The sequence below is a fragment of the Phalacrocorax carbo genome, chromosome 20 (genome assembly GCF_963921805.1).
Source record: "Phalacrocorax carbo chromosome 20, bPhaCar2.1, whole genome shotgun sequence".
NCBI classification, from domain to species: Eukaryota; Metazoa; Chordata; class Aves; order Suliformes; family Phalacrocoracidae; genus Phalacrocorax; species Phalacrocorax carbo.
Window position 1 is genome coordinate 6,294,669 of NC_087532.1, and position 12,751 is coordinate 6,307,419.

A 12,751-nucleotide genomic window follows, 5' to 3' on the forward strand; every position below is an offset into this window, starting at 1 on the left:
TTATGCTTGCTGGGAAGCTTAAAGTGTTCTGAGTTGTGGGAATGAAAGGGGCTATAGAGGATAGTGTGGTGTTATTTGTTAGGAATAAACCACAGAGTGATGTAGCTCAGCTAAACGGAGCTTTCAGACTTATCTGTCAGGGTGGGAGCTCTTGCTCCTAGGACCTTGCTGGCTGAGCTGGAGAGGGGAGATGCCTGCCACGTGGTGGGAGAAAGGTGTCAGCAGCCAGCCATCTGCCCTCGTCCCCTCACTGTACTCTGACCATCCCTTCGGATCGGGCAGTAGAGTTGTCTCAGGGTCTGTAAGTGGGCATCTGAGACCTTGCGAATGAAGTGACATGTTCAACAGCCATGCAGGGAGACTGTGCAGAGCAGCATATTGAACCCAGCCGCACAGAGGTGTTCAGGAATGCGCTGGAGTCTGCCTTTACTTGTAGGAGAGAAATCTCCAACCTTGGCTGTTAGTCCTGGAGAGAGGGCCCAGGAGGCAGGAAAGCATTTCTATTCATTTTTCCCCTTAGTAGCTGTGAATTATTCATGGAACTCCACTGACTTAGTGCTGGGGAAAGGATTTACTGTTCTCTTCAGACGCATTACACTTTTTTCTTTTTTTCTTTTTCTTTTAGGAGCAGGAGAAGTTTGTCCCCCTGGACTTTGAAGGAGTCCTTTGCCATGTGCCTCTGTTATTTATTCTTTATAATGAAGCTGCTAGAATTAATTCCTAAGAAAGACAGTGTAAAGGAACATCCCTGTCATTAAACAGTCTTCAGAACTGTGGTTAAAAGATTTCCAAGTGGCAAATGAATGCCTCTGTGGACTCTGTGTCAATTGACTCCTGATGTGATTGACTGGTGGTGTCTAGTCTCATACTGAGGCTGTCCTTGGTGTCTATCACCTGTTTCCTTCCCTGGCTGTAAGCATGGGTTGAAAGACTGCAGTGGGATGCACAAAAGCCCTGGTGACCATGCTGGGAAGGCGTCCAGCAGTTTGGCCGGCGACTAGGTCTCTCTTGAGGTTACTGATCCCCAAAGCAGTGAGGGTATTGGGGTAATACCTTTAGATTTTTTTTTTTGGTCAAGGCTGTGGTATGTGGGATCCATGCCCTGTAGCAGGGTCGCTCTTTGTTCATCAGACAAAATCTGGGTCACGTTCCTATGGGGTCTCTGAGAATCGGGGGCTGGTCTGTGCCAACATGTCCTGTCTGTTCTGGGGTTGGGTGCCTGGTTGAGGCAGTGACGTGTCTCCTACCTCAGTCCCACACACGGCATTCACACGCATTCCTGCACATCCCAGGAGGCACACTGAGTTTGCTTCTCACTGGAGTTTTGCTCTTTTTTCTCTCTTTTTTTTTTCTTCCCCTCCAGCCCTAGCACTTTGTACAAATGCAGGTGTTGCAAACTTTACCTATTGTTGGGTTTGTGTTTTATGGGGCATTTGCTGTTTTCTAAAGGTGCTTTTCATCCTTCTCTTGTGATTTGCAGATAGGGTAATTTCTCCAGGTCTGTTTCCAGGTGGGACTGTGATAGTGTCAAGTAGTTAATTGGGCTATGTGGCCTCTGAGTCCAGCTTCAGATGCCTGATTACCTGTGTGGATGAGCTGGGGAATTACTGCTGTGCGTATTGATGAAGACAAACTTTCTGTGGGAGCCTGCCAGGCTGGGGTGGGTGGATGATGAGCAAAGCTGAAGGTAAGACCCAGAGAGGGGAGTGGGAATAATCACTGCTGTCAGGGGGAGAATGGCTCAGAGGGTCTGAATTGCCCAGCAGGCATCGGTGCAGGCATGGCTGCGAAACAGACCCTGCAGCGTTGCTCTTGCAAGCAGAGCAGTCCCTCTGGGACACTACGGACAGAGAGGGGACACTGTGGCCCTTCATATGGGTCTCTGTTGGCATGCTCGGACTGTTGTATGCTACATCTCCCGTATTGTGCTCCGTCTGCTTTTGTTTGTGCTTGCTGTGCAAGGTCTGCCTGCCTCTCTGTAGGGTGTACAGCTCAGCAGAGCTCTGGTTCCCAGGGAAGCCTCCTCAAGACTCTTGAAACACCACGGGAGCAAAGTGAGTTGAGGCCTGAAACTTAGTCGCAGTCCAAAAGAAGGTAGTGGTTCATCTAGACAGGTATCGCTCCCGCCTGGGCTATTCCCACTTTCTCCTCTCCGATATCATTAGACTTATGAAGGAGCAAATGCAAAGGAAGGGTTTGAATGCAGCCTGGGAAAGCTTGGCTGGCATTTCTGGGTCGCAGAATACTAAGTCATTAGGAAAACAGCAGCACCTCTGCCTCTCAGGTAGCTCTAACATTCTCTGGAGACACAGGTTAGCTGTCCGGCCAGGCTGCAGTCTGGGGAGATAGGGAAATGGGCATGATTAAATTATTCAGGCAGTTCAAAGGTCTGTGCAGGCAGCTGCCTGTTGTGTATGTGTAGGGGAAGGTTGTAGCAATGCTAGTGAGCGTAACCTGTATGGGAGGAGATCCGGAGCTTTGGGTGCAGCCTGGCAGTTCTTGGCTCGGGGTGTTTACTGGTTGGCACTGACGCCCAGGGGCTCGGCAGGACAGGCTTCCAGTGTCTCGCTAGACAGATGTCACTATCCAGCACTGCGCCACGCTCTGACAAGAGGCAGCGTGGTCCCTCCTGTCTCCTCGGGGTAGACGTTCTCCAGGCACCCCGGGGCCTTGGGACCTTTCCAGGCTGTTTCGCTACCTGCTGGATGTACCAACCCTTTCAGCTACTTTCTACCACACAGATGTGCTCAGGGAGGGAGAGCTTGTGTGGATTCCCCTCTGACACCAACTGGGTACTGTTGTTGAGGGAGGTGGGCCTGGACACTGATGGGGCTTGGAAATGAGGTGAAATGTCATCCATTTTGCATGCAGGCAGAAAGCACAGTAAATGAGAGGATTAGATGGAGTATGTATGAAGGGGAGAGCTCTTGCCCTGACCAATAACTTAAAAATTCCCAGGCAAGTCAGGGTTAGGGCTGCAAGTACAAACCAGTTATTTGAGGCTTAAAAAAAAAAAAAAAAAACAAACCAGAAAGCAAAGCAAACAAAACAAAGCAAAAAAACCCTTCTAAGCAGCTATTAAAAAGACTAGTTTGGATTTACTGGTTGTACTTGAGCTGAAGGTTGCAGTTAAATGTAACTGGAACTTACGCATGTATAGGAATTCATAGTTATTTGCATTCAAACTGCCTTAAACCCTGACCCCTATGATGATAGCATAAGGGAGAATAAAAATCCAAGGTAGCCCCGTCCACTTAGAGGATTGGTTTTGTCTTACTGAAATCATAACAATTCAAATGTTTTTTATCAGTGTGTACTGAGCGTGTCCAAACCCTTATTCTGCATGGCCAAGTGCTGTGTGGGAGGCTGTACAAAGCGGTGAACAAGGCTTGGCTGGGGAGGCGATGGGGCTCGGAAAACAGGGATGTGGCCTTGGAATTCTTGGCTGTACTCACAGGCTTCCTGTGTGACTCACAGGCTAAGGCAGGCTTATGCCTCTGCCATCCCTGTGCTAAAATAGGGATAATAGCTCATCGAAAGAAATAAAATCTGCTGATAGTTCAGGTGTATCATGGCTCTCATTCCTGGAGCAAGCACTGTCTTAGATACATTAATTCCTGACCTGTATCCCATGCTTTTTTTTTTTAAAGACCTTGCCTTTTAGGCTTGCTGGCCTGTATCAAAGCCCCTTCCCCCCCTCTTCCATCCATACAGAATCCCAAACTCTCTGCTAAGAATGGAAGCACTGACCTGCATAATTGTCCATCAGCAGCATCTCAGGAGTGCGTCAAACCATAAGTACAGCAGCTCCTCATTTCTTTGAGCCAAAACATCCAAAAGCAACGGATCAGTATAACTTTCTTTGTTTTATCTGGTTTTCCTCATAATCTCTGCTACTACTGAAATTTTTTTGGGGGGGGGAGGTCCTCTGCTTCTTCAGATACACGATGATACCTTTTCAGCACCCCACATGCCCTGAGTGTAGCCCACCCTGTGAGAAATAGTGGCATCAGCAAGTGTTAGTGTTCCTTGCTCTCTGTGAAAGCTGATTTGAGGGGTCTCAGCCCAGCTATTCCAGTGAAGAGTCCCCAGTGTTGTTGTGTTGCCTCTGGGGATTCCCAGAGCCAGGTGCGCCAGTTCATCGCCCCAAGTGAAGTGTCAGAGCCTTGCAGGTGAGAAGGGTCAGTCTGTGTGTGCTGGTCCGAACCCCTTCCAGACAGGGCGGCAAGCTGCGCCTGGCATAACTGCGGGCTTGCCCAAGCCTGGGTACGAGGAGGAGTGTGTTCATGTTTGTTGTGGTGGTTTTGGATCGGTGAGTTATCCCCCCGCCTCTGTCCACTTGTACCTAGCCCGCTCTCACTTGAGTGCTGCGTTTCTCAGCTTCGTGCCCGTGGCTTTGCTTGCTTACAACAAGAGCTGCCTTGTACGGGTTATTAGGCATCCTGTCGCTGCGGGGTGCACTTGAACCTGACGCGCACCCCGAGGGTGCAGGGGGAAGCGCGGGCTGGAGCTGCGTGCTCTTCTCTCCCGAGCCCTGGTTTCCACTGACGGGGGTGGCTGCGAGTTTGCGCTGTGCAGGACGGGGGACGCCAGCATCTGAAAAGGGCGACTGGGGCTGCTGCCAGATGTTTTTGAATGTTGCTTAGAAACCAAACTCAATATTACCTAACTCCACCAGATCTGCAGTGCAGAACTCATGGCACAAGGGGAAAGGAGGTTTTTTATTTTTATTATTATTTTCTACTTTTTTCCTTTTACAAGAAATAACTCACTTTTCAGCTGTTGGAGAAGGTAGTAATTGATCTAGAGCTTTGCAGCTTGCCTTCCGGAATGGTTTTATTCTTAATGTAGGAATAAAACTCTGTTAGGTCAAATACACAGCAATAAATACAAGAAGCACATTAGCTTTAATATATTGGATTATTCCACTTGATGGTGACGGGGGAAAAAAACAAGATTTAATTCCCCTGGCAATGCAGGCAAAGAAAATCACTTTTCCTGCCTCTTTTTTTAAATGTTAAGTCACTTTTGTCTTTCAATGTCAGTGCTGCAGGCTTTGACAGGGTTTAATTTTAATAATTTTTTTTAACCTGGTGTGAAAGTAAGAAGTATTTTCTGCAAGTAAATTGTCCACAAATTCACTCAGTGCCTTTTATTTCTAGCTGTTACTGCAGATTCCTTCCCCGGTGGGATGTGGGGAGCTCTCAGTACTGTCAGAAACGTGGGGTGGTTGTGAACTGGCAGGGCAGGGGGTAGCTTTTAGCTTCACTGCTGTTGGAGTGGGGCAGCGAGTTCAACACAGCTGCTCCCCTTTTTCCAGGCATGCTGCTGTTGGCTCCTCTTCCTACCATGAAGCTTCCCAGCTAAAACTAGGATTTGCTTCTCCATGCCAACTGTTTTTGTGGTGTACCACCACTCTTCAGTGCCATAACATCTGTGGCATCTTTCCGTGTGCCCCACAGGCTAGTGGTGGCTTAGGGCTCCCATATGGGGGTGAATGTACCCAGCAGTGCACGAATGTCTCCCAAGTGATATGCCTCGCACTGCTGAAGTCCATCGGCTCCCATAGTCAGTCCTTGTGCCAAACCTTCTCTCATTTTCCTGGAAGAGCAACAACATTGGATCCTTTTCCTACAATCCCTGCTTTTTCCCAAATTTCAGTTGTATGTCAGGAATAGGATGGATGAGAAGAGGCAGGAACGATCAGGGCCTATCGATTTGTGCAGGAGCTTGACCCGTACAAATCAATGGGCTCTGACACCGTCCACCCAAGGCTGTTGAGGAAGCTGGCTGACATCATTGCGAGGCCGCTCTCCATAATCTTTGAGAAGTTGTGGAGAACGGGGGATGTCCCGGAGGACTGGAGGAAGGCAAATGTTACCCCTATCTACAAGAAGGGCTCAAGAGAGGATCCGGGTAACTATAGGCCCATCAGCCTTACTTCAGTTCCTGGGAAAGTTATGGAACGAATCCTCCTGGGGGCCATCACAAGTCAATTGCAGCACGTGATTGGGAAAAGCCAACATGGCCTTGCTAAGGGCAGATTGTACTTGACAAACCTGGTGGCCTTCTATGACAAAGTGACTTGCCTGGTTGACACAGGGCAAGCGGTGGACACTGTCTACCTGGACTTCTCCAAGGCTTTTGATACAGTTCCCCACAGCCTCCTGCTGGAGAAATTGATGCATCATGGCCTAGCCAAGTGGTCTGTGCAGTGGGTGGGGAACTGGCTGACAGGCCTCACCCAAAGGGTGGTGGTAAATAGCTCCTTTTCCAAGTGGCAACCTGTCACAAGTGGAGTCCTCCAGGGATCTATACTGGGCCCAATGTTGTTCAACATCTTTATAAATGATCTGGATAATGGGATCAAGTGTAGCCTGATGAAGTTTGCTGATGACACCAAACTGAGTGGGGAAGTAGACACTCCAGAAGGGAGAGCTGCTCTGCAGGAAGGTCTGCATAGGCTGGGGGAGTGGGCCAGCAGGAACCTTATGAAGTTCAACAAGGACAAGTGTAAGGTCCTGCACCTGGGAAAACATAATCCAAGCACAGCACAGACTGGGATCCACCTGGCTGGAGAGCAGCTCTGTGGGACCTGGGGGTCCTGGTGGGGGAAGCTCAACATGAGCAAACAGTGGCTGCTGCGGCCAAGAAGGCCAACAGGATGCTGGGCTGCATCAAAAAGGGCATCACCAGCAGTTATTAAGAAGTCATTATCCCGCTCTACTCAGCGCTTGCCAGGCCACACCTGGAGCTCTGTGTGCAGTTCTGGTCCCCACTATACAAAAAGGATGTGGATGGGCTGGAAGGGGTCCAGAGAAGGGTGACCAAGATGATCACAGGAATGGGAAGCTGCTGTATGAGGATGGGCTGGGGAGAGCTGGGTTTGTTCAGCCTTGAGAAAAGGAGGCTCAGAGGGGATCTCATCCCCACGTACCAGTACTTAAGGGGCAGCTACAAAGAAGACAGACTTCCTTTTTACAAGGAGTCCCACGGAGAGGACAAGGGGGATGGACACAAGTTGCTCTTGGGGAGATTCTGATTGGACACGAGGGAAATTTTTCACAGTGAGGACAGTCACCATTGGAATAATCTCCCCAGGGAAGGGGTTGGCTCGGCCACGTTGGACACTTTCAAGAGTCATCTGGACAGGGTGCTGGGCCATCTTGTCTAGGCTGGGCTCTTCCTAGAAAGGTTGGACTAGATGATCCCTGAGGTCCCTGCCCACCTGGGATTCTGTGTGATGTTGCTTGTCATCATAGCAGACAGATAGGTAGAAGGTGGTTCTGCTGTGGACCAGGCAAGTAGCAGAGAGGCTACAGCAGAGATTTAGCTTGGGTAACAGAGGAAACATCTCAGCATGGTGAAGGACTCTAAGAAAGGATTTGCAGGGGGTGAAGCCTTCGTAGCCAGAAAGGTTTGAAAAGAAACCCTAGATGAATCTGTGTCAGGAATGGTGTACAGGTGGAGAGGTGCCTGCCATAGGCAGGAGAAGGGGACTTAGAGTAGGCAAGCCTGGGTTGTGTGGTTAGGGGGTGTGTGTGTTGGCTTTCAAAAAAAAAATATATCTCTGTGCAAATTGGCAGGAGAAACTGGGTAAAATAGCAAGGCAGGAGTCTCCATGTGGTTAACTGAGTCTTTGCACTGAATTCATCTGTCCAGGCAGAGTTATCGCTCCAATAAGCAAGGCTCCTCCACCAGCACCTAGGCTGTATCTGATTTTATTTGTCTAAGATGAGAAAGACTTCACAATAACCCTGCTGGCAATTAATTGGCTTTTGTTCAGCACAAGTGAACAAGATCTCATCTTAATCTGTTTCATTATTTCTCCTTGTATAGCACAGCCAACACAAGATTAGGTTTAATTTATAAAAAAAAGCAAAGTCATTACTTATATCTCGATCAGGATTTTATCTGCTTTTGTTTTGCAGTGCTTCACATGTCAATATTAACAAGAGGAGCTGCATGGCATGTGGTGAGGTAGAAATGGCACTGCTTGATTTCAAGACCTTTGGTAGGATTGCAAGTAGAAGAGCTCTAATCCGTCCTCTACCCCATCTCCTGCCCTTCCCCAGAGAAGCAGCTTTGTGCTCAGGAAAACTAGTCTCTTCCTGCAGGGCAGTGGGCCGTGGTGCTCTTGGCTCTCATCCCCTAGCTCCTTATGCAACAGCAGCCCTGGGCGTACGTGTGGGAAGGAGCTAAGGGAAGCCAAAAGGAAATGTTCTGGGGTCTATGGCAGTACCAGCCAGAGGTGGGCTCGTTTGACCCCAGGTGAAAGGCTGTACCAGTTCCCTACAGTGGTTGGTGTCTGAGGACATCCTGGCCCTGGCAGAGCAGAACGGCCAAATTGGTGGCTTCTGAAATGCTCTGTATGGCTGTGGATATGCAGATACGCCTTTGGGCTTACCTACCCCTGTGCATTTCAATGCACTTACCTGTGAGTGCTCATCCCACTAACCAGGCTCCCCTTCTACCGTGGCCCCACCAGGCAGCTGGCTCACAGAGCAGTTCACAGCGTGTTCCCTTTCCCCTGGTTCTTCTGAATGTGGTACCTACATCTGCCACATGCTCAGTGGGAGGCATCTCACTGCCGAAGCTTGCTCCCCTCCCTGGTTAGTGCTGAGCTCCTGTTCCTGCAGCAGTTCGATGTGTCCCCCCATGATCCATCGGTCCTGCGAGCACTCATGACTTTATTGTGGCCTTTCTGGGAACACCGATTGCGCTGTGGTTAATGAGTCTGCACAGATAGCCGCTCCAGATGAGTTGCTTTAAGTGCCTGCAGGGGAGGTTAGCCAAGGGCATGTGTAACGTAGCTGGGACTCTTGCCTTGCTGGGGAGGGCTGTTGAACTTTGCATGCGAGGAAGGTAGGGGGGTGGCTGCGTGCCCTTGGGCACAGCATAGATGGGGATGCAGACAGCCCTTCTGCTCTGGGTGTGCTGCTTCTGATTCTCGTGCGCTGGATTAAGGTAAGAAGATACTCTGCAAGGAAAGAAATGGTACCGATCGGAGTGATGCTGCTAATAAATCAATGCCCTAGGATAGTGTTGGGCGAGTTGTGCCGATTCCAGTCAAATCCGAAGAACAGAGATCAATGTCTGCCTAAGAAAGCTTTTACTGCTCTCTGGTTAGTGTGTAACAATTTAAAAGGCTGCCTGCATCCAAGACAAGTGTGCTGTGAGTGTCTGTTGCCCAAGAGGCAACTGGGCTTCAACAATGCGCGGGGTGTCCCAGATGGCGGGGGTAAGCATTAGGGCCTGTATAGCAAAAGCTGCTCTGCAAACCACGACAGCGGGCATTTAAACAGGACAAAAGAGAAAACAAGCTTGAGCCGAAGCCGCAGCTGGAAGAAACAAGGTGCAGCGATCGGAAGTAGGCCCACAGGTGCAATACTCGGGTACCTTTGCCTGCCCTCTGCCTGGGAGCACCCGCGGGCCGCGGCTCTCCGGGCTCGCTGCCTGCAGCCCGAGTGCCCTCTGCTGTCCCGGCGGCTCCGCGGAGAGCGCCGGGGGTCCCGGCAGCGCAGGGGGCGAGGGCGCCCTTCCCTGGAGGCGGCTGGGGGCTGATGGTCGCGGGAGGCTTTTGACATTGCTCCTGCACGGGTGCAAACGGGGCTGCATGCACGGCGCTGCCGTCGGACGCCGCGGGCTAGCGGGAGCCCAGAGCTGCTGGGAGGATAGGCAGTCGGCACCTCTGCTGCAGTCTTTTTTTGCATGGGGCAAAACTCTCGCCCTCAAAAAATGAGGGAGGCTGACACTCTGCCCAGGGTATGCTTGTGTGCTTGCCTGGCTGTATCTGCCTTTTCGGTTCCTGTGGCATCTCTCCGTCCCATGCCAACCTTGACCATGTACCTTGTCTATCCGTTTCTCGTTTGTCTGGGTACCTTTGCTTTACGTGCAGGCTGCCGTGTAAGGAGCTCAGCTCTCTTGTGCAGCTGTCTTAACAGCAGTTATGCTTTCCAGCTTCCATGAGACTGCCCTGCTGAACTCATGATAGCTTTTCCCTCTAACTTCAAAGTACCTCCCCAGTAGGAAGGCATCTTTAGGCCATTTTTTAACTAATAGGTAAGGAGACTGCGAAGGACAGGGCAGTCGCTGCCCCAGGGACATCAGGAGGAGCTAGCTCGGTGGAAGGAGAAGCAGGAATCGGGTTAGCTCAGTGCCAACACGGCTCACGTGCGGACTTTGTTTCTCCCTGAGGTGTCTGTGGTGTGGGACGGCAACGAAGGGTATGGGAATGGCTGTGTCTGAGCCGCAAAAGGCACAGTGTGTGCCTGGGGGATGTATCTTCACTAGCCCACTATTTTCCAGTTCTTTGGAAGTTTTCTGCTCCTGACAGGCTTGTGGGCCCAAATGCAAGGGTAAGTCACTGGTGTTCTGTCCCATGTGTGACCATACTCATCTTGGCTGCAGCTTGAGGCTGGAAGCCTCTGCCGCAAGTGTGGCTGATGCCCTGCTATCCTGGCTTTCAGGAGGTGCCATTCCCAGCCTCTACCACCTGTTTGGTTTAGGGGCAATCAACCTCCTACACTATCCTCCCTCTTACAGCTGGCTGGAACAGCTGGGCTGCAATCAACAGGGAACTGTCAGATAGAAATTTTTTTCCCCCTCCCTCTTATCCACAGTCTTGAACACCTGGTGAGGGAGCAAACTCCTCCATCTGTCCACAGACCCCCCCAGGTAGTTAATAATAGATGCTTCATATAGAAAAATTCAATTGGACTTGACACAGAGATGTATGCTACTGCTTCCTTGCCAGGTCCCCATCTTGCTCTGTTCTGTTCCTGTACAAGAGATTTGCTGTAGAAGCTATTATGAAAAGAAAAATCCTTTTAAGTTTAACGTCACTTATAGCCAGGACTGGCTGTGGTGGGCTTTGTAGAAAAGAAAATTACAGTGGGATCTTGTACAACTGCGGCCACTGAGATGCAATTGGCTACTCAGGACATCAGATGCCAGCTGCTCAGAGCTGGGCTGTGCTGTATCTAGGGCTTCTCTTAGTGCCTCTGAGTATTAAAGCTGCTAGGGTAAGAGGTGAGTTCATGCCGGTGTCTTGGCCAAAAGTGAGTAGTTCACGTCTTTAAACTCTCTCTCCCCAGTTCTCATCATCCAGCTGTCTTGTTCCAATGTGGGGTGTTTCAGAGGACGTGTTCGGTGTAGCTCACTACTAAGCTCACCAGTGGTCTGCCCCAGACGTGGCTCTGGTGCACTGCGGGTTTGATGTGCAAAGGAAATAGGAGCCCTTTCTACAGCTCCAGTTGCCCTGTTCAGGACTGGGAGCAGACCCTTTTGTGTGGTTTTCAGTTTTGTGTTTTGCTCCAGCAACACTCAGTTTTTGTCTTTTAATGCTTGGGTTTCTAAAGACTCTGAGTCTGGGTGATGAGAGTATCTGTTATAATGTACTCAAGGACAGATGTGTCTCTGTACAGCACACTTGTCTGCATTGGTCATCAGTGTTCCCAACAGCTACTGTGTAGTATCACACAGCTGCTTGCTGCTGTTGGCACAACAGAAAGCAGGAGGAACCCCCATTTGAAGCTGTGTGTTAGAGCCCTTCAGCAGCTGGGAGCTTTAATACATCCAAATCCTTTTGTCGCAGTTGCACTGACTTTCTGTAATCCTGTAAAATTGCATTGTCTCAATATCTGTGAAATAACACGTGAGAACCCATTAACCTCATGCGCTCTGCTCATCTCTGACAGATGACTTGACATAGTCTTGGAATTGGATGTATTATATGTATTGTGCAGGTTTCGGTGTGTTCAGACTTCTGGTATTTGATCACAATTCAAAAGGCATTTGGAACAGAATAGTTATGCAAGCAAGATTTCCTCCCCCCAGCGCCCAGGCACTCGCTTGCGCTGGGGCTCTAGCACTGACACGGCTGAACACAAGGAGTAGTCGCTCCCCTGAGGTCAGCAGCAGCTTTTGCAAGAAGCTCTGTGGAGCACAAGTAGCTCTTCCTCTGCGGTGGAGCTCCAAGGCATTGAGGTTTTGGAAAGCACCTCTCGGAGGCGAGGGGGAAGGTCAGGACGGCTTTGCAGGGTGCCCTGACAGCCAATGTGAACGTCAGGCCTGCTGGCGTGGGGGGAAGTGTGGAGCAGGAAAGCCCCCAGGCAGCTGCATTCATTGCAGCAGAGCTGCTGGGGAGGCTGTGTGCATTTAGTAGTTCAGCCTAGATAAGCCTAAAGTGGGGACTACGGCCCTACCCTGTATTTACAAGGGACACAATATCTGAAGGCTTAACACTGGGGTTTATCCTGACTGAGACAGGGGTTTAGGAAAGGTTCAGTTTAACAATTGCATCATGATGTGGAATGTTGATCTCCTTGCTGTACTGATTCCTTAGGGACAGATGGAGGCCTTATTTCTTCTGAGGGGTAGAGAGTTGAATATTAACTAACAATTTTTACATCTGCCTTAGATAGAGGCTGTGGTGAATAAAGCTGCATTGTGTGACGGTGTGTCCAGAGGTAATGGAGGGGAAAGAGTCACATTCTGAACTGGTTCTGGTCTCTCCTGGGTCAGAACCAAGGCTCAGCTCACAGTAGAGCTACAGTTAGAGATGACCTGGGGGGCATCTGTTGGGGCTGGGCTGTGTAGGAGCCTTCCTGGACCTCCTCTGTGCCTTGCATGAATTCCCACTGTGTTTTAAGTGCACCTCTGCCTGCTGCTGCTCTGCAAACCTGTTGCCCATCAAGTGCTTCCAACAGGTTCAGGCTGCTGCATTAGGGGACAGAGCATGTACCTCTTT